We start from the raw sequence: 25,609 nt of genomic DNA, 5'->3' as shown, positions 1-25,609 counted from the left end.
TGTGCATGTTCCCTACTTACAATAATGATAGGCCCACTGCGACCTGGCAGCCCTTTCATGCAAGGTCATCCTGATCAAGGGTTTACATTAAAATGCGCCTCCCCTTTCAGTCCACCAAACTCTAAATGACCCCGTTAGTCACTATCACTTCAAGAACAACCCACAATAATCCAGTCATGCTAAGTAGCAGGATGTAGTGCCAGAGGCAATTCCATGTATTGGGACCTAGTGATGACCATTGACTACCATTGTTTTAATTGACTTTAGGTGTTTTACTTTATCCTAGCCTAAATGTACGACATCATGTTTCCTGCATGCCTTGTAGATTTTGTTTCATGTCTCCTTAAAGCTGCAGAGTGGGAGTGTTTTTACAGAGTAGAACACCCTTGCCAGAACAGAAAGTGTGAGATGTGCATTTGAAAGCATGAGAGAGAGAAAGGTGTGGAACATACATTTCTGCCTCGGAGTGTAATGTTATATGCAGTGGTGCCCAAATGTGCATTATGTTGTACATTGGGAAATAAAATGTGTGAGGCTATAGGCAGTGGTGCCCAAATGTGCATTGTCTTGTACATTTGAAAGATTTTACTATTGGATTTGACTTGCCCTCATGCCATCTTGAATTCTACCTCTGTCTAGCTTGAGGTTTGTGCATACAGGCAGGCCCCCAGATCACTCAAATTGATTAGGCTATTCATGATCAAGATTGTTTCTGTACTTTTGGAGATGTTTGTACTTTTGTAATCTTCGTTAAGATAAGGGACTGGAGCATGTGGGAGTGCAGGAGAATACGTGAGAACTCTTTTGTCTTTGGAAAGCTTGCATGGAGAGTGGTCAACCCAGTAAGTTTCCTGGGCACAGAGGAGGTCCTCTCAGAAGCTTCTGGTGTTTTGAGATTATTAAGCTGGGGTTTGTTCACTTGGAAAGTGGGATTTTGGAACTGAATGTTGGTGGAAATGTCCCAGCCTGCTGAGTCTCTTGACCCTGGCTGGGAATCCCCCAGTCAGGAGTGGGCTAAGAAGCAGTGTTTGCAGCTGGTGATGTATTCTTTTTGATTCTTGGCATAGTGATATGTGAGTGTATTTCCAGTGGTTATAATCATCTGGATGTATTTAGTGTATATATATTTATATCTTTTCATGCTTTCCTTTTGATTCCTAGTGTCTGAGTATTTGCATTTAACAGTGTTTATTTCTTGAAGTGGACATCCAGAAATAATATCTACTTGTATTTTTTACTTGCATTTAACAGTTGCATTTGCTTACTTATAAGTGTGTTGTTTTACTTGCCCATAAATATATATATATATATCAATGTAAATCAATGTAAATCAATATATATCAATGCTCGAAGGTGTCCACCTTTGAGTAGCACGCGAACAGCAGCTTGGTTTATGTATAGGTGAGGACGGGGATCCACTCGTAGACGCCGCTCCGTACGGGATCTGCCTGAAGCGTTTCGAAGCTCCATATGCTTCTCTTCAGGGGCTTTGACGGAAGCGGTGTGCACAACCGCCGACCCACTTCCCCATTTTATATATAACACACCCACCGATGGGAGGCTCAAATGAGACTGTGCATTGTGGGAAGTGTGGTCCGGGAAGCACACAATCAAGTCCTGTATGGACTCCACAAGTGGGCCCGTCCTCGATTCCAAGTACGACTGCTGCTACACTTTCGTGACCCCCAGGGTACCGGGGTGGTGCATACTCCGCGGCTGGACGGCCGCGTATAAATCAATGCTCGAAGGTGTCCACCTTTGAGTAGCACGTGAACAGCCGCTTGGTTTATGTATAGGTGAGGACGGGGATCCACTCGTAGACGCCGCTCCATACGGGATCTGCCCGACGCGTTCCGAAGCTCCATATGCTTCTCTTCAGGGGCTTTAACGGAAGCGGTGTGCACAACCGCCGACCCACTTCCCCATTTTATATATAACACACCCACTGATGGGAGGCTCAAATGAGACTGTGCATTGTGGGAAGTGTGGTTCGGGAACCACACAATCAAGTCCTGTATGGACTCCACAAGTGGGCCCATCCTCGATTCCAAGTGCGACTGCTGCTTCACTTTCGTGACCCCCAGGGTACCGGGGTGGTGCATACTCCGCGGCTGGACGGCCGCGTATTAATCAATGCTCGAAGGTGTCCACCTTTGAGTAGCACGTGAACAGCAGCTTGGTTTATGTATAGGTGAGGACGGGGATCCACTCGTAGACGCCGCTCCATACGGGATTTGCCCGACGCATTTCGAAGCTCCATATGCTTCTCTTCAGGGGCTTTAACGGAAGCGGTGTGCACAACCGCCGACCCACTTCCCCATTTTATATATAACACACCCACCGATGGGAGGCTCAAATGAGACTGTGCATTGTGGGAAGTGTGGTCCGGGAAGCACACAATCAAGTGCTGTATGGACTCCACAAGTGGGCCAGTCCTCGATTCCAAGTACGACTGCTGCTTCACTTTCGTGACCCCCAGGGTACCGGGGTGGTGCATACTCCGCGGCTGGACGGCCGCGTATAAATCAATGCTCAAAGGTGTCCACATTTGAGTAGCATGTGAACAGCAGCTTGGTTTATGTATAGGTGAGGACGGGGATCCACACGTAGACGCCGCTCCGTACGGGATCTGCCTGACGCGTTTCGAAGCTCCATATGCTTTTTTTCAGGGGCTTTAACGGAAGCGGTATGCACAACCGCCGACCCACTTCCCCATTTTATATATAACACACCCACCGATGGGAGGCTCAAATGAGACTGTGCATTGTGGGAAGTGTGGTCCGGGAAGCACACAATCAAGTCCTGTATGGACTCCACAAGTGGGCCCGTCCTCGATTCCAAGTACGACTGCTGCTTCACTTTCGTGACCCCCAGGGTACCAGGGTGGTGCATACTCCGCAGCTGGACGGCCGCGTATAAATCAATGCTCGAAGGTGTCCACCTTTGAGTAGCACGCGAACAGCAGCTTGGTTTATGTATAGGTGAGGACGGGGATCCACTCGTAGACGCCGCTCCGTACGGGATCTGCCCGACGTGTTTCGAAGCTCCATATGCTTCTCTTCAGGGGCTTTAACGGAAGCGGTGTGCACAACCGCCGACCCACTTCCCCATTTTATATATAACACACCCACCGATGGGAGGCTCAAATGAGACTGTGCATTGTGGGAAGTGTGGTCCGGGAAGCACACAATCAAGTCCTGTATGGACTCCACAAGTGGGCCCGTCCTCGATTCCAAGTACGACTGCTGCTTCACTTTCGTGACCCCCAGGGTACCAGGGTGGTGCATACTCCGCGGCTGGACGGCCGCATATAAATCAATGCTCGAAGGTGTCCACCTTTGAGTAGCACGTGAACAGCAGCTTGGTTTATGTATAGGTGAGGACGGGGGTCCACTCGTAGACGCCGCTCCGTACGGGATCTGCCCGACGCGTTTCGAAGCTCCATATGCTTCTCTTCAGGGGCTTTAACGGAATCAGTGTGCACAACCGCCGACCCACTTCCCCATTTTATATATAACACACCCACCGATGGGAGGCTCAAATGAGACTGTGCATTGTGGGAAGTGTGGTCCGGGAAGCACACAATCAAGTCCTGTATGGACTCCACAAGTGGGCCCGTCCTCGATTTCAAGTACGACTGCTGCTTCACTTTCGTGACCCCCAGGGTACCGGGGTGGTGCATACTCCGCGGCTAGACAGCCGCGTATAAATCAATGCTCGAAGGTGTCCACCTTTGAGTAGCACGCGAACAGCTGCTTGGTTTATGTATAGGTGAGGACGGGGATCCACTCGTAGACGCCGCACCGTACGGGATCTGCTCGACGCGTTTCGAAGCTCCATATGCTTCTCTTCAGGGGCTTTAACGGAAGCTTTAACCAAGCTGTTGTTCCCGTGCTACTCAAAAAGGTGGACACCTTCGAGCATTGATTTATACGTGGCCGTCCAGCCGTGGAGTATGCACCACCCCAGTACCCTGGGGGTCACTAAAGTGAAGCAGCAGTCGTACTTGGAATCGAGGACGGGCCCACTTGTGGAGTCCATACAGGACTTAATTGTGTGCTTCCCGGACTACACTTCCCAGAATGCACAGTCTTATTTGTGCCTCCCATCGGTGGGTGTCTTAAATATAAAATGGGGAAGTGGGTCGGTGGTTGCGCACACCTCTTCCGTTAAAACCCCTGAAGAGAAGCATATGGAGCTTCGAAACGCGTCGGGCAGATCCCGTACGGAGCAGCGTCTACGAGTGGATCCCCGTCCTCACCTATACATAACCCAAGCTGCTGTTCGCATGCTACTCAAAAAAGTGGACACCGTCGAGCATTGATTTATACGCGGCCGTCCAGCCGTGGAGTATGCACCACCCCGGTACCCTGGGGGTCACTAAAGTGAAGCAGCAGTCGTACTTGGAATCGAGGACGGGCCCACTTGTGGAGTCCATACAGGACTTAATTGTGTGCTTCCCGGACCACACTTCACAGAATGCACAGTCTCATTTGAGCCTCCCATCGGTGGGTGTGTTATATATAAAATGGGGAAGTGGGTCGGCGGTTGCGCACACCGCTTCCGTTAAAGCCCCTGAAGAGAAGCATATGGAGCTTCGAAACGCATCAGGCAGATCCCGTACGGAGCGGCATCTACGAGTGGATCCCCATCCTCACCTATACATAAACCAAGCTGCTGTTCGCGTGCTATTCAAAAAGGTGGAAACCTTCGAGCATTGATATATATATATATATATATATATATATATATATATATATATATTACCTACTGGCGGTCGCCAGTAGGTAGTTATAGTTAGGACCTAGTTTCCATAGGAAATCCGCAATATTCTATTGGGAATAACTTTTGCGCCGGTGCATGAATCTTTGTGAATTTCTCAAAGAAGATGGCCCGTTACGCTCCGCTCCTTCCCAGAAAGTGTCGGGGGATTCGTGAAGCGGGGGCCGAGAAAAAAGGGGGGTCCCAAAACACGTTTTCCCCATGTTAATTTCCATAGGATGATTAGACACTGCTACAGCCCGAACCGCTGAACGGAATTACACCAAACTTGGCAAAATGGTAGGGACTGGTACGCAGTAGGACCTTTTCCTTTTTTGGTGAAAATCGCTCCAGTGGTTTTTATGGAAATTAACTTCAAAAAAATGTATATATCTATATGTGCGCTTCGAGCGCTTTGGGTGCGCGTACCGGTAAGCGCACCCGGCGCGCCACGGGAGTGCGCGAGCGGAAAGCTGATTGGCTCTCGGGTGTCTGTAAACATTCCAAATGGTCCGGAGAGTCCGCTATCTTGTGTCTCGGAAGAACCGAGACACAAGAGGTGAAAAAAAAAAGGGGAAAACATTAAAAGGGGGCAGGGGATAGACCCCCAGACCTCCTAGGTTTTATAAGGGGGGCCTAGAAGGACCACGAAGAGCAAAAAAACTATTTTTTTTTTTAAATTTCACGGAGTACGCTCAGGGCACGTTTACATGTACACTTACATGTGCGTTTACCTGTACGCGTACTCTGAGCGTATCACGGGGAAAAACAGTGTAAAAAATTCGAGTAAAATAAGAATTTAGAGTGCTTAGAGGTACGGTAGCTCTAAAAAGAGCTGTTGTGTTATGTGGGTTATTTAAGTACCTACAAGTAGGTACCGATGCAGAGTCTAAAATTCAAGAGGAAGATTCTGTTCCCATCATCTGTGAAATGTACACCGTCCCCAGTATAAATGCCTTGCATGTTGTAACGCAAGTTGTTGTGGTATATACAACCCATACCATAGTCTCTGAGGAAAGCAGAAACAGACTTATTCACATGTTTCCTTGCTTTCTCAATCTGTGGACAATATTGGTTGGACCACTTCCATTTTTGCCTTTGGCATATCTTAGAATATACAAAGGCAGTTTGAGGAAAAAGTGACATCAATTTCACAAAGGTGTCCTTTAAAAGCATTTCCAGACCTATCCCAGTCAATGTGCCGAGGTCATTTCCACCACAGTGCACAATTATGAGGTCAGGGTGTGGGAGATGCAAAAAGGATTTTACCAATGGTATCAATTGGTGACATCTCAATCCTCTCTGGCCAATCCACATATCATCTACATTTGGCAAATCAAGGTTGGGAATACCTATGTTTACTGCATACCTTTCAGTCCAGTAAATATAGCTGTGTCCCACAATCCAAACTTTAGGCATTTTGAAGGGAGATTTTGTTGTACTCAGATGGGCTCTGGAAATAAAATGGCAGTTTGAAAAGTAGGAGTTTAGAATAAAATGTGGATGAGATTCAGTGCACTCGAAGAATAAGAAATGATTGGTGGTTTCTGAAAATTCAACACTGAAAAAAAGGGTGCATGCTTCTGTTTTTTGAAAGAAGTAATTCTAATGGTTGAGAAAAAGTCATAGAAAGAAACATTGCACAGGATAAGCTGGTATAATGAGAAGTCAAACACCCTTGCTGGGTTCATTTGCAACATAGTATGATGAACTTTTCACCTGTTTGCTCAGTTAGGCGATGTGTGGAGTGTTACCATGGTAACATGCAGAAAGAACAGTGGGGGGGGATGGGTGAATATTATGTGAGTTTGAAAGTGTTGAAATGTACAACCAATTAAAATGTTAGTTTGGTTTTGAATTTGTGTGGGAAGAAATTTGATTGGGTATGCACAGGCATATGTGTGAAAAGTAAGAGAGAATCAGGGCCATTTTGAGGTTCCAGTGTCTGAGGTGCATTTCAGAGATTCTGCTTAAGAAAATCTGGTGTGTGTGACTGACACTGTTCTAAATCTTCAAAAGCATTTTTAAAGGTGAGTAATGATCCATTTAATATAGTTAGTGTGCTGTATGCACTATGGGGACGATTAACACGCATATTGCGCTTCTTTATTCTTGCATTGTGGCTCATGTTTTTTTGTAAGGCTGGTAAAAAATGTAATGGTGCATATTGGAAATGTATTTTGGAAATGAGTCAGGTTTCTGCACTGTAATATCGTGCTTATTTATATGGGCTGTACTCTGTCTTTTAAATGATTTATTGTGGTACATGTTTTTAGGTAAAATTATTGTTTTTACATTTTTAACTAGGATCACACTGAGTGTCTGTGTAAATTAAAGAATTATATTTGCACCTTTTTCTATAATGTCACCTGTGTCTCCTCACAGTTTGCATCTCTTTGCTTATAGGGTACTCTTTTTTTAGATTGTTTCTCATGCTTTCATTCAATGCTGGTATAGAGATAGTGCTGTAAATTGGAAATGTATTTTCTGACTGCACAAGCCCTCTCCCTCTGCCTGTACGATTTCACCCTCTGCTGTGTCACCCTCTTCTTGCATCATTCCTCCTTCTGCCTATGCCATCTCACTCTTTGTCTGTGCCATCTCACTCTCTGTCTCCACCATCTCTCCTACTGCCTGCGTCATGTTAACCTGTGCTGGCGCCATCTCTCCCTCTGCCTGCGCTATATGCTATATGCAGTGTGCCTGCATTATTTATCCCCTCTGTCTGCACCATGTCTCTTTTTCCTGCAACATCTCTCTCTTTGCATGTGTCATCTCACTTTCTGACTGCACCATCTCTCTCTTTGCGTGTGTAATCTCACTCTCTGCCTACACCATCTCCCCTCTTCCTGCATCATGTCTCCATCTACCTGCATCATCTCTCTCTTTGCGTGTGTCATCTCACTCTCTGCCTGCACCATCTCTCTCTTTGCGTGTGTCATCTCACTCTCTGCCTGCACCATCTCTCTCTTTGCGTGTGTCATCTCACTCTCTGCCTGCGCCATCTCTCTCTTTGCGTGTGTCATCTCACTCTCTGCCTGCACCATCTCTCTCTTTGAGTGTGTCATCTCACTCTCTGCCTGCACCATGTCTGTCTTTGCGTGTGTCACCTTACTCTCTGCCTGCGCCATCTCACCCTCTGCCTGCATCATGTCTCTCTCCACCTGCGTCATCTCTCTCTTTGCGTGTGTCATCTCACTCTCTGCCTGCGCCATCTCACCCTCTGCCTGCATCATGTCTCTCTCCCCCAGCGTCATCTCTCTCTTTGCGTGTATCATCTCACTCTCTGCCTGCACCATCTCTCTCTTTGTGTATATCATCTCACTCTCTACCTGCGCCATCTCTCTCTTTGAGTGTGTCATCTCACTCTCTGCCTGCGTCATCTCTCTCTTTGCCTGCATCATGTCTCTCTCCACCAGCGTCATCGCTGGTGGAGAGAGACATGATGCAGGCAAAGAGCGAGATGACACACGCAAAGAGAGAGATGGCGCAGGTGAAGGGAGACATGATGCAGGCAAAGAGTGAGATGACACACTGAAAGAGAGAGATGGCGCAGGTGGAGAGAGACACGATGCGGGCAGAGGGGAGATGACACACGCAAAGAGAGAGATGACACACGCAAAAAGAGAGATGACGCTGGTGGAGAGAGACATGATGCAGGCAAAGAGTGAGATGAGATATGCAAGAGAGAGATGGCGCAGGTGGAGGGAGACATGATGCAGGCAGAGGGGAGATGACACACGCAAAGAGAGAGATGACACACGCAAAGAGAGAGATGACGCTGGTGGAGAGAGACATGATGCAGGTGGAGAACCGGGCCTTATGGGCCGGGCGGCGCAAGGCATGCCTAATATCTCCGGGTTCACCTGCCTTGTCAGACAGAGACACGAGACACTCTGTTAGACGTAGAAAATCTGATTTATTAGCTGCAGCCAAGCACAGTTGTCCAAGAAGTTACGGAAGGTAGATTCTTAGGAGACTGCTACTTAACTCCGTGGCTCACAGTCTCTTATAGTGCACATATTTATAATGCCCGCTCCCAAAACATACAAAACTAACGAATAGGAATAGTTCGAAAACAAGCTATCGAATGTCCAAAACACACCTTCCTTTCAGACCCCTTGTGCTCTCCTCCCCTCAAGTTAATCAACACTAGTGCCCGTAATTCATTTTGCAGGTGGTAGAACATGTTTGTATGCTTCAAAGGATAGTTTATGTAATAAGAGAATACACGAAGAGAATAGCGAAGGACAGTAAAATAAGATAAAGTAAGGGAAGAATGGTGGGACCCAAACAGTGGAGTAAGACAAGGATTAATCATTCTAGACATGGATTAACGAACTCAGCCAGACCCTGACATCGGTTTCGTAAATAAGGACAAGGGGTTACTCTTTAACAGAGGAGACATGTAGCAGCTGAAAAAGCAAAAACACTGCGTTCGCCGTGCTGCCTGAGTGAGGCAACACAAAATGGCGGCTGGACACAAAATGGCGGCCAGATACGAAGTCTGAGTCGATGTCAATGGTCATGAGGTCACTGAGTTGTTGCTGCAACATCATTCTAATATTCTCTGTTTTCTGTGACACCGGCTTTGGAACACATAAAGTGGCACAAAGTCCACAGATGACTGTGCCACACTGCAAACCGAGACAACAAGAAAAGATGATCGCTAGAATCGCCCCTAGGAAAGTTAATACTTTCCATCCCCATGTGGACAGTAGTCCCCAAAACCATCCCATCACAGACCAATCTCCGGTGTCCTGATGAATAGACTCAGAAATCACATGTAGCTAGCTTAGAAATGGCTTGGTATACTGTAGGGGCATTATCGGGAACGTAAAAGCAGCAAATAGACCCAATTAATTTACAGACTCCTCCTCTATCTGCAAGGACAATGTCTAAAACCATTTGGTTTTCTAAAGCCATAAGATGATCAGCCTGAAGTTCAGCTGTCAAATTATTCAATGCTCCAGAGGTCACATTTATGGTAGCATCGACCACACAGACTAAACGTCTAATGTTTCTGCTATTGACTATTGGACCCCAAAAGGGAAGAAACCCTTTCAGAAAATCTCCTCCCTCTTGTCCAGCTGTGTCTTCAGAATCAATAACCCCTCTACCATTTCTCTTTCTATGATGATCTGCAGGAGCAGTATATGTCGGAGGAAGAAGGAACGCTACATAATATGGTCCCAAGAAATAGGTGGGAAGCCATGTGTAGGCTCTATCGCGGCAAATAAAATATGTACCTTGAGATGGTACTAATGGTGAGGAAACCAAGGGTGTATAAAAGTATGTATGGGAACAATTACTCTTTTCCTGTTTGATCTTAGTGTCCTGGCCATTTATTTGCAAACACAAATTACCTTTATGAGGTATAGTCCAAATCGGTGAAGATCTTCTCTGTTTAACCTTATCAGTGAGGCTAGTAATATAAAGAGAGAGATGACGCAGGTGGAGAGAGACATGATGCAGGCAGAGGGTGAGATGGCGCAGGCAGAGAGTGAGATGTCACACGCAAAGAGAGAGATGACACATGCAAAGAGAGAGATGGTGCAGGCAGAGAGTGAGATGACACACGCAAAGAGAGAGAAGACACATGCAAAGAGAGAGATGGTGCAGGCAGAGAGTGAGATGTCTCACGCAAAGAGAGAGATGACACATGCAAAGAGAGAGAATGTGCAGGCAGAGAGTGAGATGGCGTAGGCAGAGAGTGAGATGACAAACGCAAAGAGAGAGACGGCGCAGGTGGAGGGAGACATGATGCAGGCAGAGGGTGAGATGGCGTAGGCAGAGAGTGAGATGAAACACTCAAAGAGAGAGATGGTCCACGCAAAGAGAGAGATGACACACGCAAAGAGAGAGATGATGCTGGTGGAGAGAGACATGATGCAGGCAAAGAGAGAGATGGTGCAGGCAAAGAGAGAGATGACGCTGGTGGAGAGAGACATGATGGAGGCAGAGGGTGAGATGGCGCAGGCAGAGAGTGAGATGACACACGTAAAGAGAGACATGGTGCAGGCAGAGAGTTAGATGTCACACGCAAAGAGAGAGATGACACACGCAAAGAGAGAGATGGTGCAGGCAGAGAGTGAGATGACACACGCAAAGAGAGAGATGACACACGCAAAGGGAGAGATAGTGCAGGCAGAGAGTGTGATGACACACGCAAAGAGAGAGATGGTGCAGGTAGACAGTGAGATGATATATGCAAAGAGAGAGATGGCGCACGCAGAGAGTGAGATGACACACGCAAAGAGAGAGATGGCGAAGGTGGAGGGAGACATGATGCAGGCAGAGGGTGGGATGGCGCAGGCAGAGAGTGAGATGACACACGCAAAGAGAGAGATGGTGCAGGCAGAAAGTGAGATGACACATGCAAAGAGAGAGATGGTGCAGGCAGAGAGTGAGATGGTGCAGGCAGAGAGTCAGATGATACACGCAAAGAGAGAAATGACGCTGGTGGAGAGAGACATGATGCAGGCAGAGGGTGAGATGGCACAGGCAGAGAGTGAGATGACACACGCAAAGAGAGAGATGACGCAGGTGGAGAGAGACATGATGCAGGCAGAGGGTGAGATGGCGCAGGCAGAGAGCGAGATGACACACGCAAAGACAGACATCTTGCAGGCAGAAAGTGAGATGTCACACGCAAAGAGAGAGATGACACATGCAAAGAGAGAGATGGTGCAGGCAGAGAGTCAGATGACACACGCAAAGAGAGAGATGACACACGCAAAGAGAGAGATGACACACGCAAAGAGAGAGATGGTGCAGGCAGAGTAAGATGATACACGCAAAGAGAGAGATGACACAGGTAGAGAGTGAGATGATATATGCAAAGAGAGAGATGGTGGAGGCAGAGAGTGAGATGACACACGCAAAGAGTGAGATGATGCTGGTGGAGAGAGACATGATGCAGGCAAAGGGTGAGATGGCACAGGCAGAGAGTGAGATGACACACGCAAAAAAAGAGATGACGCAGGTGGAGAGAGACATGATGCACGCAGAGGGTGAGATGGCACAGGCAGAGAGTGAGATGACACACGCAAGGAGAGAGATGATGCTGGTGGAGGGAGGCATGATGCAGGCAGAGGGTGAGATGGCGCAGGCAGAGAGGGAGATGACACAGGAAAAGAAAGACATGGTGCAGGCAGAAAGTGAGATGTCACACGCAAAGAGAGGGATGACACATGCAAAGAGAGAGATGGTGCAGGCAGAGAGTGAGATGACACATGCAAAGAGAGAGATGACACACGCAAAGAGAGAGAGATGGTGCAGGCAGAGAGTGAGATGATACACGCAAAGAGAGATATGACACAGGTAGAGAGTGAGATGATATACGCAAAGAGAGAGATGGTGCAGGCAGAGAGTGAGATGATACACGCAAAGAGAGAGATGATGCTGGTGGAGAGAGACATGATACAGGCAGAGGGTGAGATGGCGCAGGCAGAGAGTGAGATGACACGCAAAGAGAGAGATGACGAAGGTGGAGAGAGACATGATGAAGGCAGAGGGTGAGATGGCGCAGGCAGAGAGTGAGATGACACACGCAAAGAGAGAAATGGTGCAGGCAGAGAGTGAGATGACACACGCAAAGAGAGAGATGACACACACAAAGGGAGAGATGGTGCAGGCAGAGAGTGAGATGACACACGCAAAGAGATAGATGGCTCAGGTAGACAGTGAGATGATATATGCAAAGAGAGAGATGGCGCAGGCAGAGAGTGAGATGACACACGCAAAGAGAGAGATGACGCTGGTGGAGAGTGAGATGATATACGCAAAGAGAGAGATGGCGCAGGCAGAGAGTGAGATGACACATGCAAAGAGAGAGATGACGCTGGTGGAGAGTGAGATGATATATGCAAAGAGAGAGATGAAGCAGGCAGAGAGTGAGATGACACACGCAAAGAGAGAGATGACGCTGGTGGAGAGAGACATGATGCAGGCAGAGGGTTAGATGGTGGAGGCAGAGAGTGAGATCACACACGCAAAGAGAGAGATGACGCAGGTGGAGGGAGACATGATGCAGGCAGAGGGCGAGATGATGCAGGCAGAGTGAGATGACACACGCAAAGAAAGAGAGATGGTGCAGGCAGAGAGTGAGATGTCACACGCAAAGAGAGAGAGGACACACGCAAAAGAGACATGATGCAGGCAGAGGGTGAGATGGTGGAGGCAGAGAGTGAGATCACACACGCAAAGAGAGAGATGACGCAGGTGGGGGGAGACATGATGCAGGCAGAGGGTGAGATGATGCAGGCAGAGTGAGATGACACACGCAAAGAAAGAGAGATGGTGCAGGCAGAGAGTGAGATGACACATGCAAAGAGAGAGATGATACACGCAAAGAGAGAGATGGCGCAGGTGGAGAGAGACATGATGCACGCAGAAGGTGAGAGGGTGCAGGTAGAGAGTGAGATGACACACGCAAAGAGAGAGATGACGCTGGTGGAGGGAGGCATGATGCAGGCAGAGGGTGAGATGGTGCAGGCAGAGAGGGAGATGACACAGGCAAAGAAAGACATGGTGCAGGCAGAGAGTGAGATGTCACACGCAAAGAGAGAGATGACACATGCAAAGAGAGAGATGGTGCAGGCAGAGAGTGAGATGACACATGCAAAGAGAGAGATGACACACGCAAAGAGAGAGATGGTGCAGGCAGAGAGTGAGATGATACATGCAAAGAGAGAGATGACACAGGTAGAGAGTGAGATGATATACGCAAAGAGAGAGATGGTGCAGGCAGAGAGTGAGATGATACACGCAAAGAGAGAGATGACGCTGGTGGAGAGAGACATGATACAGGCAGAGGGTGAGATGGCGCAGGCAGAGAGCGAGATGACACACGCAAAGAGATAGATGACGAAGGTGGAGAGAGACATGATGAAGGCAGAGGGTGAGATGGCGCAGGCAGAGAGTGAGATGACACACGCAAAGAGAGAAATGGTGCAGGCAGAGAGTGAGATGACACACGCAAAGAGAGAGATGACACACACAAAGGGAGAGATGGTGCAGGCAGAGAGTGAGATGACACACGCAAAGAGAGAGATGGCTCAGGTAGACAGTGAGATGATATATGCAAAGAGAGAGATGGCGCAGGCAGAGAGTGAGATGACACACGCAAAGAGAGAGATGACGCTGGTGGAGAGTGAGATGATATACGCAAAGAGAGAGATGGCGCAGGCAGAGAGTGAGATGACACATGCAAAGAGAGAGATGACGCTGGTGGAGAGTGAGATGATATATGCAAAGAGAGAGATGAAGCAGGCAGAGAGTGAGATGACACACGCAAAGAGAGAGATGACGCTGGTGGAGAGAGACATGATGCAGGCAGAGGGTTAGATGGTGGAGGCAGAGAGTGAGATGACACACGCAAAGAGAGAGATGACGCAGGTGGAGGGAGACATGATGCAGGCAGAGGGCGAGATGATGCAGGCAGAGTGAGATGACACACGCAAAGAAAGAGAGATGGTGCAGGCTGAGAGTGAGATGTCACACGCAAAGAGAGAGAGGACACACGCAAAAGAGACATGATGCAGGCAGAGGGTGAGATGGTGGAGGCAGAGAGTGAGATCACACACGCAAAGAGAGAGATGACGCAGGTGGGGGGAGACATGATGCAGGCAGAGGGTGAGATGATGCAGGCAGAGTGAGATGACACACGCAAAGAAAGAGAGATGGTGCAGGCAGAGAGTGAGATGACACATGCAAAGAGAGAGATGACACACGCAAAGAGAGAGATGGCGCAGGTGGAGAGAGACATGATGCACGCAGAAGGTGAGAGGGTGCAGGTAGAGAGTGAGATGACACACGCAAAGAGAGAGATGACGCTGGTGGAGGGAGGCATGATGCAGGCAGAGGGTGAGATGGTGCAGGCAGAGAGGGAGATGACACAGGCAAAGAAAGACATGGTGCAGGCAGAGAGTGAGATGTCACACGCAAAGAGAGAGATGACACATGCAAAGAGAGAGATGGTGCAGGCAGAGAGTGAGATGACACATGCAAAGAGAGAGATGACACACGCAAAGAGAGAGATGGTGCAGGCAGAGAGTGAGATGATACACGCAAAGAGAGAGATGACACAGGTAGAGAGTGAGATGATATACGCAAAGAGAGAGATGGTGCAGGCAGAGAGTGAGATGATACACGCAAAGAGAGAGATGACGCTGGTGGAGAGAGACATGATACAGGCAGAGGGTGAGATGGCGCAGGCAGAGAGCGAGATGACACACGCAAAGAGATAGATGACGAAGGTGGAGAGAGACATGATGAAGGCAGAGGGTGAGATGGCGCAGGCAGAGAGTGAGATGACACACGCAAAGACAGAAATGGTGCAGGCAGAGAGTGAGATGACACACGCAAAGAGAGAGATGACACACACAAAGGGAGAGATGGTGCAGGCAGAGAGTGAGATGACACACGCAAAGAGAGAGATGGCTCAGGTAGACAGTGAGATGATATATGCAAAGAGAGAGATGGCGCAGGCAGAGAGTGAGATGACACACGCAAAGAGAGAGAAGACACTGGTGGAGAGTGAGATGATATACGCAAAGAGAGAGAGATGGGGTAGGCAGAGAGTGAGATGACACAAGCAAAGAGAGAGATGGTGCAGGTGGAGGGAGACATGATACAGGCAGATGGTGAGATGGCGCAGGCAGAGAGTGAGATGACACACGCAAAGAGAGTGATGGTGCAGGCAGAAAGTGAGATGACACATGCAAAGAGAGAGATGGTGCAGGCAGAGAGTGAGATGGCGCAGGCAGAGAGTGAGATGACACACGCAAAGACAGACATGGTGCAGGCAGAGAGTGAGATGTCACACGCAAAGAGAGAGATGACACATGCAAAGAGAGATATGGTGCAGGCAGAGAGTGAGATGACACACGCAAAGAGAGAGATGACACAGGTAGAGAGTGAGATGATATACGCAAAGAGAGAGATGGTGGAGGCAGAGAGTGAGATGACACACGCAAAGAGTGAGATGATGCTGGTGGAGAGAGACATGATGCACGCAGAAGGTGAGAGGGCGCAGGCAGAGAGTGAGATGACACAAGCAAAGAGAGAGATGACGCAGGTTGAGAGAGACATGATGCACGCAGAAGGTGAGAGGGCGCAGGTAGAGAGTGAGATGACACATGCAAAGAGAGAGATGACGCTAGTGGTGTTAGGCATGAGGCAGGCAGAGGGTGAGATGGCGCAGGCAAAGAGAGAGATGACACACGCAAATAAGGACATGGTGCAGGCAGAGAGTGAGATGTCACACGCAAAGAGAGAGATGACACATGCAAAGAGAGAGATGGTGAAGGCAGAGAGTGAGATGACACATGCAAAGAGAGAGATGACACACACAAAGAGAGAGATGGTGCAGGCAGAGAGTGAGATGATACACGCAAAGAGAGAGATGACGCAGGTAGAGAGTGAGATGATATACGCAAAGAGAGAGATGGTGCAGGCAGAGAGTGAGATGATACACGCAAAGAGAGAGATGACGCTGGTGGAGAGATACATGATGCAGGCAGAGGGTGAGATGGCGCAGGAAGAGACTGAGATGACACACGCAAAGAGAGAGATGATGCAGGTGGAGAGAGACATGATGCAGGCAGAGGGTGAGATGGCGCAGGCAGAGAGTTAGATGACACACGCAAAGAGAGAGATGGTGCAGGCAGAGAGTGAGATGACACACGCAAAGAGAGAGATGACACACGCAAAGGGAGATATAGTGCTGGCAGAGAGTGAGATGACACACGCAAAGAGAGAGATGGCGCAGATAGACAGCGAGATGATATATGCAAAGAGAGAGATGGCGCAGGCAGAAAGTGAGATGACACATGCAAAGAGAGAGATGACGCTGGTGGAGAGTGAGATGATGCAGGCAGAGGGTGAGATGGCGCAGGCAGAGATTGAGATGACACACGCAAAGAGAGAGATGACGCAGGTGGAGAGAGACATGATGCAGGCAGAGGGAGAGATAGCGCAGGCAAAGAGTGAGATGACACACGCAAAGAGAGGGATGGTGCAGGCAAAGGGAGAGATGGTGCAGACAGAGAGTGAGATGACACATGCAAAGAGAGAGAGGGCGCAGGTAGACAGTGAGATGATATATGCATAGAGAGAGATGGCGCAGGCAGAGAGTGAGATGACACACGCAAAGAGAGAGATGACGCTGGTGGAGAGTGAGATGATATACGCAAAGAGAGAGATGGGGCAGGCAGAGAGTGAGATGACACACGCAAAGAGAGAGATGGCGCAGGTGGAGGGAGACATGATGCAGGCAGATGGTGAGATGGCGCAGGCAGAGAGTGAGATGACACACACAAAGAGAGAGATGGTGCAGGCAGAAAGTGAGATGACACATGCAAAGAGAGAGATGGTGCAGGCAGAGAGTGAGATGATACACGCAAAGAGAGAGATGACACTGGTGGAGAGAGACATGATGCAGGCGGAGGGTGAGATGGTGCAGGCAGAGAGTGAGATGACACACGCAAAGAGAGAGATGATGCAGGTGGAGAGAGACATGATGCAGGCAGAGGGTGAGATGTCGCAGGCAGAGAGTGAGATGACACACGCAAAGACAGACATGGTGCAGGCAGAAAGTGAGATGTCACACGCAAAGAGAGAGATGACACATGCAAAGAGAGATATGGTGCAGGCAGAGAGTGAGATGACACACGCAAAGAGAGAGATGACACACGCAAAAAGAGAGATGGTGCAGGCAGAGAGTAAGATGATACACGCAAAGAGAGAGATGACACAGGTAGAGAGTGAGATGATATACGCAAAGAGAGAGATGGTGGAGGCAGAGAGTGAGATGACACACGCAAAGAGTGAGATGATGCTGGTGGAGAGAGACATGATGCAGGTAGAGGGTGAGATGGCACAGACAGAGAGTGAGATGACACACGCAAAGAGAGAGATGACGCAGGTGGAAAGAGACATGATGCACGCAGAAGGTGAGAGGGCGCAGGTAGAGAGTGAGATGACACAGGCAAAGAGAGAGATGACGCTGGTGTAGGGAGGCATGATGCAAGCAGAGGGTGAGATGGCGCAGGCAGAGAGTGAGATGGCACAGGCAAAGAAGACATGGTGCAGGCAGAGAGTGAGATGTCACACACAAAGAGAGAGATGACACATGCAAAGAGAGAGATGGTGCAGGCAGAGAGTGAGATGACACATGCAAAGAGAGAGATGACACACGAGAAGAGAGAGATGGTGCAGGCAGAGAGTGAGATTATACACGCAAAGAGAGAGATGACGCAGGTAGAGAGTGAGATGATATACGCAAAGAGAGAGATGGTGCAGGCAGAGAGTGAGATGATACACGCAAAGAGTGAGATGATGCTGGTGGAGAGAGACATGATGCAGGAAGAGGGTGAGATGGCACAGACAGAGAGTGAGATGGCACAGGCAAAGAAAGACATGGTGCAGGCAGAGAGTGAGATGTCACACACAAAGAGAGAGGTGACACATGCAAAGAGAGAGATGGTGCAGGCAGAGAGTGAGATGACACATGCAAAGAGAGAGATGACACACGCAAAGAGAGAGATGTTGCAGGCAGAGAGTGAGATGATAAACGCAAAGAGAGAGATGACGCAGGTAGAGAGTGAGATGATATACGCAAAGAGAGAGATGGTGCAGGCAGAGAGTGAGATGACACACGCAAAGAGTGAGATGATGCTGGTGGAGAGAGACATGATGCAGGCAGAGGGTGAGATGGCGCAGGCAGAGAGTGAGATGACACAAGCAAAGAGAGAGATGACGCAGGTGGAGAGAGACATGATGCACGCAGAAGGTGAGAGGGCGCAGGTAGAGAGTGAGATGACACAGGCAAAGAGAGAGATGACGCTGGTGGAGGGAGGCATGATGCAAGCAGAGGGTGAGATGGCGCAGGCAGAGAGTGAGATGGCACAGGCAAAGAAAGACATGGTGCAGGCAGAGAGTGAGATGTCACACACAAAGAGAGAGATGACACATGCAAAGAGAGAGATGGTGCAGGCAGAGAGTGAGATGACACATGCAAAGAGAGAGATGACACACGCAAAGAGAGAGATGGTGCAGGCAGAGAGTGAGATGATACACGCAAAGAGAGAGATGACGCAGGTAGAGAGTGAGATGATATACGCAAAGAGAGAGATGGTGCAGGCAGAGAGTGAGATGATACACGCAAAGAGAGAGATGACGCTGGTGGAGAGAGACATGATACAGGCAGAGGGTGAGATGGCGCAGGCAGAGAGTGAGATGACACACGCAAAGACAGACATGGTGCAGGCAGAAAGTGAGATGTCACACGCAAAGAGAGAGATGACACATGCAAAGAGAGAGATGGTGCAGGCAGAGAGTGAGATGACACACGCAAAGAGAGAGATGACACACGCAAAGAGAGAGATGGTGCAGGCAGAGAGTAAGATGATACACGCAAAGAGAGAGATGACACAGGTAGAGAGTGAGATGCTATACGCAAAGAGAGAGATGGTGAAAGCAGAGAGTTAGATGACACACGCAAAGAGTGAGATGATGCTGGTGGAGAGAGACATGATGCAGGCAGAGGGTGAGATGGCACAGGCAGAGAGTGAGATGACCCACGCAAAGAGAGAGATGACGCAGGTGGAGAGAGACATGATGCACGCAGAAGGTGAGAGGGCGCAGGTAGAGAGTGAGATGACACACGCAAAGAGAGAGATGACGCTGGTGGAGGGAGGCATGATGCAGGCAGAGGGTGAGATGGCATAGGCAGAGAGGGAGATGACACAGGCAAAGAAAGACATGGTGCAGGCAGAGAGTGAGATGTCACACGCAAAGAGAGAGATGACACATGCAAAGAGAGAGATGGTGCAGGCAGAGAGTGAGATGACACATGCAAAGAGAGAGATGACACACGCAAAGAGAGAGATGATGCAGGTAGAGAGTGAGATGATATACGCAAAGAGAGAGATGGTGCAGGCAGAGAGTGAGATGATACACGCAAAGAGAGAGATGACGCTGGTGGAGAGAGACATGATACAGGCAGAGGGTGAGATGGCGCAGGCAGAGAGTGAGATGACACAAGCAAAGAGCGAGATGACGAAGGTGGAGAGAGACATGATGAAGGCAGAGGGTGAGATGGCGCAGGCAGAGAGTGAGATGACACACGCAAAGAGAGAGATGGCGAAGGTGGAGGGAGACATGATGCAGGCAGAGGGTGAGATGGCGCAGGCAGAGAGTGAGATGACACACGCAAAGAGAGAGATGGTGCAGGCAGAAAGTGAGATGACACATGCAAAGAGAGAGATGACACAGGTAGAGAGTGAGATGATATACGCAAAGAGAGATGGTGGAGGCAGAGAGTGAGATGACACACGCAAAGAGTGAGATGATGCTGGTGGAGAGAGACATGATGCACGCAGAAGGTGAGAGGGCGCAGGCAGAGAGTGAGATGACACACGCAAAGAGAGAGATGACGCAGGCGGAGAGAGACATGATGCACGCAGAAGGTGAGAGGGCGCAGGTAGAGAGTGAGATGACACACGCAAAGAGAGAGATGATGCTGGTCGTGTTAGGCATGATGCAGGCAGAGGGTGAGATGGCGCAGGCAGAGAGAGAGATGACACATGCAAATAAGGACATGGTGCAGGCAGAGAGTGAGATGTCACACGCAAAGAGAGAGATGACACATGCAAAGAGAGAGATGGTGAAGGCAGAGAGTGAGATGACACCTGCAAAGAGAGAGATGGTGCAGGTGGAGGGAGACATGATACAGGCAGATGGTGAGATGGCGCAGGCAGAGAGTGAGATGACACACGCAAAGAGAGTGATGGTGCAGGCAGAAAGTGAGATGACACATGCAAAGAGAGAGATGGTGCAGGCAGAGAGTGAGATGGCGCAGGCAGAGAGTGAGATGACACACGCAAAGACAGACATGGTGCAGGCAGAGAGTGAGATGTCACAGGCAAAGAGAGAGATGACACATGCAAAGAGAGATATGGTGCAGGCAGAGAGTGAGATGACACACGCAAAGAGAGAGATGACACAGGTAGAGAGTGAGATGATATACGCAAAGAGAGAGATGGTGGAGGCAGAGAGTGAGATGACACACGCAAAGAGTGAGATGATGCTGGTGGAGAGAGACATGATGCACGCAGAAGGTGAGAGGGCGCAGGCAGAGAGTGAGATGACACACGCAAAGAGAGAGATGACGCAGGTTGAGAGAGACATGATGCACGCAGAAGGTGAGAGGGCGCAGGTAGAGAGTGAGATGACACACGCAAAGAGAGAGATGACGCTGGTGGTGTTAGGCATGATGCAGGCAGAGGGTGAGATGGCGCAGGCAAAGAGAGAGATGACACACGCAAATAAGGACATGGTGCAGGCAGAGAGTGAGATGTCACACGCAAAGAGAGAGATGACACATGCAAAGAGAGAGATGGTGAAGGCAGAGAGTGAGATGACACATGCAAAGAGAGAGATGACACACACAAAGAGAGAGATGGTGCAGGCAGAGAGTGAGATGATACACGCAAAGAGAGAGATGACGCAGGTAGAGAGTGAGATGATATATGCAAAGAGAGAGATGGTGCAGGCAGAGAGTGAGATGATACACGCAAAGAGAGAGATGACGCTGGTGGAGAGATACATGATGCAGGCAGAGGGTGAGATGGCGCAGGGAGAGACTGAGATGACACACGCAAAGATAGAGATGATGCAGGTGGAGAGAGACATGATGCAGGCAGAGGGTGAGATGGCGCAGGCAGAGAGTTAGATGACACACGCAAAGAGAGAGATGGTGCAGGCAGAGAGTGAGATGACACACGCAAAGAGAGAGATGACACTTGCAAAGGGAGATATAGTGCTGGCAGAGAGTGAGATGACACACGCAAAGAGAGAGATGGCGCAGATAGACAGCGAGATGATATATGCAAAGAGAGAGATGGCGCAGGCAGAAAGTGAGATGACACATGCAAAGAGAGAGATGACGCTGGTGGAGAGTGAGATGATGCAGGCAGAGGGTGAGATGGGCAGGCAGAGATTGAGATGACACACACAAAGAGAGAGATGACGCAGGTGGAGAGAGAAATGATGCAGGCAGAGGGAGAGATAGCGCAGGCAAAGAGTGAGATGACACACGCAAAGAGAGGGATGGTGCAGGCAAAGGGAGAGATGGTGCAGACAGAGAGTGAGATGACACATGCAAAGAGAGAGAGGGCGCAGGTAGACAGTGAGATGATATATGCATAGAGAGAGATGGCGCAGGCAGAGAGTGAGATGACACACGCAAAGAGAGAGATGACGCTGGTGGAGAGTGAGATGATATACGCAAAGAGAGAGATGGGGCAGGCAGAGAGTGAGATGACACACGCAAAGAGAGAGATGGCGCAGGTGGAGGGAGACATGATGCAGGCAGATGGTGAGATGGCGCAGGCAGAGAGTGAGATGACACACACAAAGAGAGAGATGGTGCAGGCAGAAAGTGAGATGACACATGCAAAGAGAGAGATGGTGCAGGCAGAGAGTGAGATGATACACGCAAAGAGAGAGATGACACTGGTGGAGAGAGACATGATGCAGGCGGAGGGTGAGATGGTGCAGGCAGAGAGTGAGATGACACACGCAAAGAGAGAGATGATGCAGGTGGAGAGAGACATGATGCAGGCAGAGGGTGAGATGTCGCAGGCAGAGAGTGAGATGACACACGCAAAGACAGACATGGTGCAGGCAGAAAGTGAGATGTCACACGCAAAGAGAGAGATGACACATGCAAAGAGAGATATGGTGCAGGCAGAGAGTGAGATGACACACGCAAAGAGAGAGATGACACACGCAAAAAGAGAGATGGTGCAGGCAGAGAGTAAGATGATACACGCAAAGAGAGAGATGACACAGGTAGAGAGTGAGATGATATACGCAAAGAGAGAGATGGTGGAGGCAGAGAGTGAGATGACACACGCAAAGAGTGAGATGATGCTGGTGGAGAGAGACATGATGCAGGTAGAGGGTGAGATGGCACAGACAGAGAGTGAGATGACACACGCAAAGAGAGAGATGACGCAGGTGGAGAGAGACATGATGCACGCAGAAGGTGAGAGGGCGCAGGTAGAGAGTGAGATGACACAGGCAAAGAGAGAGATGACGCTGGTGTAGGGAGGCATGATGCAAGCAGAGGGTGAGATGGCGCAGGCAGAGAGTGAGATGGCACAGGCAAAGAAAGACATGGTGCAGGCAGAGAGTGAGATGTCACACACAAAGAGAGAGATGACACATGCAAAGAGAGAGATGGTGCAGGCAGAGAGTGAGATGACACATGCAAAGAGAGAGATGACACACGAAAAGAGAGAGATGGTGCAGGCAGAGAGTGAGATGATACACGCAAAGAGAGAGATGACGCAGGTAGAGAGTGAGATGATATACGCAAAGAGAGAGATGGTGCAGGCAGAGAGTGAGATGATACACGCAAAGAGTGAGATGATGCTGGTGGAGAGAGACATGATGCAGGAAGAGGGTGAGATGGCACAGACAGAGAGTGAGATGGCACAGGCAAAGAAAGACATGGTGCAGGCAGAGAGTGAGATGTCACACACAAAGAGAGCGGTGACACATGCAATGAGAGAGATGGTGCAGGCAGAGAGTGAGATGACACATGCAAAGAGAGAGATGACACACGCAAAGAGAGAGATGTTGCAGGCAGAGAGTGAGATGATAAACGCAAAGAGAGAGATGACGCAGGTAGAGAGTGAGATGATATACGCAAAGAGAGAGATGGTGCAGGCAGAGAGTGAGATGACACACGCAAAGAGTGAGATGATGCTGGTGGAGAGAGACATGATGCAGGCAGAGGGTGAGATGGCACAGACAGAGAGTGAGATGACACAAGCAAAGAGAGAGATGACGCAGGTGGAGAGAGACATGATGCACGCAGAAGGTGAGAGGGCGCAGGTAGAGAGTGAGATGACACAGGCAAAGAGAGAGATGACGCTGGTGGAGGGAGGCATGATGCAAGCAGAGGGTGAGATGGCGCAGGCAGAGAGTGAGATGGCACAGGCAAAGAAAGACATGGTGCAGGCAGAGAGTGAGATGTCACACACAAAGAGAGAGATGACACATGCAAAGAGAGAGATGGTGCAGGCAGAGAGTGAGATGACACATGCAAAGAGAGAGATGACACACGCAAAGAGAGAGATGGTGCAGGCAGGGAGTGAGATGATACACGCAAAGAGAGAGATGACGCAGGTAGAGAGTGAGATGATATACGCAAAGAGAGAGATGGTGCAGGCAGAGAGTGAGATGATACACGCAAAGAGAGAGATGACGCTGGTGGAGAGAGACATGATACAGGCAGAGGGTGAGATGGCGCAGGCAGAGAGTGAGATGACACACGCAAAGACAGACATGGTGCAGGCAGAAAGTGAGATGTCACACGCAAAGAGAGAGATGACACATGCAAAGAGAGAGATGGTGCAGGCACAGAGTGAGATGACACACGCAAAGAGAGAGATGACACACGCAAAGAGAGAGATGGTGCAGGCAGAGAGTAAGATGATACACGCAAAGAGAGAGATGACACAGGTAGAGAGTGAGATGCTATACGCAAAGAGAGAGATGGTGAAAGCAGAGAGTTAGATGACACACGCAAAGAGTGAGATGTTGCTGGTGGAGAGAGACATGATGCAGGCAGAGGGTGAGATGGCACAGGCAGAGAGTGAGATGACCCACGCAAAGAGAGAGATGACGCAGGTGGAGAGAGACATGATGCACGCAGAAGGTGAGAGGGCGCAGGTAGAGAGTGAGATGACACACGCAAAGAGAGAGATGACGCTGGTGGAGGGAGGCATGATGCAGGCAGAGGGTGAGATGGCATAGGCAGAGAGGGAGATGACACAGGCAAAGAAAGACATGGTGCAGGCAGAGAGTGAGATGTCACACGCAAAGAGAGAGATGACACATGCAAAGAGAGAGATGGTGCAGGCAGAGAGTGAGATGACACATGCAAAGAGAGAGATGACACACGCAAAGAGAGAGATGATGCAGGTAGAGAGTGAGATGATATACGCAAAGAGAGAGATGGTGCAGAGAGTGAGATGATACACGCAAAGAGAGAGATGACGCTGGTGGAGAGAGACATGATACAGGCAGAGGGTGAGATGGCGCAGGCAGAGAGTGAGATGACACAAGCAAAGAGCGAGATGACGAAGGTGGAGAGAGACATGATGAAGGCAGAGGGTGAGATGGCGCAGGCAGAGAGTGAGATGACACACGCAAAGAGAGAGATGGCGAAGGTGGAGGGAGACATGATGCAGGCAGAGGGTGAGATGGCGCAGGCAGAGAGTGAGATGACACACGCAAAGAGAGAGATGGTGCAGGCAGAAAGTGAGATGACACATGCAAAGAGAGAGATGACACAGGTAGAGAGTGAGATGATATACGCAAAGAGAGAGATGGTGGAGGCAGAGAGTGAGATGACACACGCAAAGAGTGAGATGATGCTGGTGGAGAGAGACATGATGCACGCAGAAGGTGAGAGGGCGCAGGCAGAGAGTGAGATGACACACGCAAAGAGAGAGATGACGCAGGCGGAGAGAGACATGATGCACGCAGAAGGTGAGAGGGCGCAGGTAGAGAGTGAGATGACACACGCAAAGAGAGAGATGATGCTGGTCGTGTTAGGCATGATGCAGGCAGAGGGTGAGATGGCGCAGGCAGAGAGAGAGATGACACATGCAAATAAGGACATGGTGCAGGCAGAGAGTGAGATGTCACACGCAAAGAGAGAGATGACACATGCAAAGAGAGAGATGGTGAAGGCAGAGAGTGAGATGACACATGCAAAGAGAGAGATGACACACACAAAGAGAGAGATGGTGCAGGCAGAGAGTGA

This window comes from Lissotriton helveticus, chromosome 6, assembly GCF_964261635.1.
Source record: "Lissotriton helveticus chromosome 6, aLisHel1.1, whole genome shotgun sequence".
Taxonomy (NCBI): Eukaryota; Metazoa; Chordata; class Amphibia; order Caudata; family Salamandridae; genus Lissotriton; species Lissotriton helveticus.
This window is presented reverse-complemented; position numbering follows the sequence as displayed.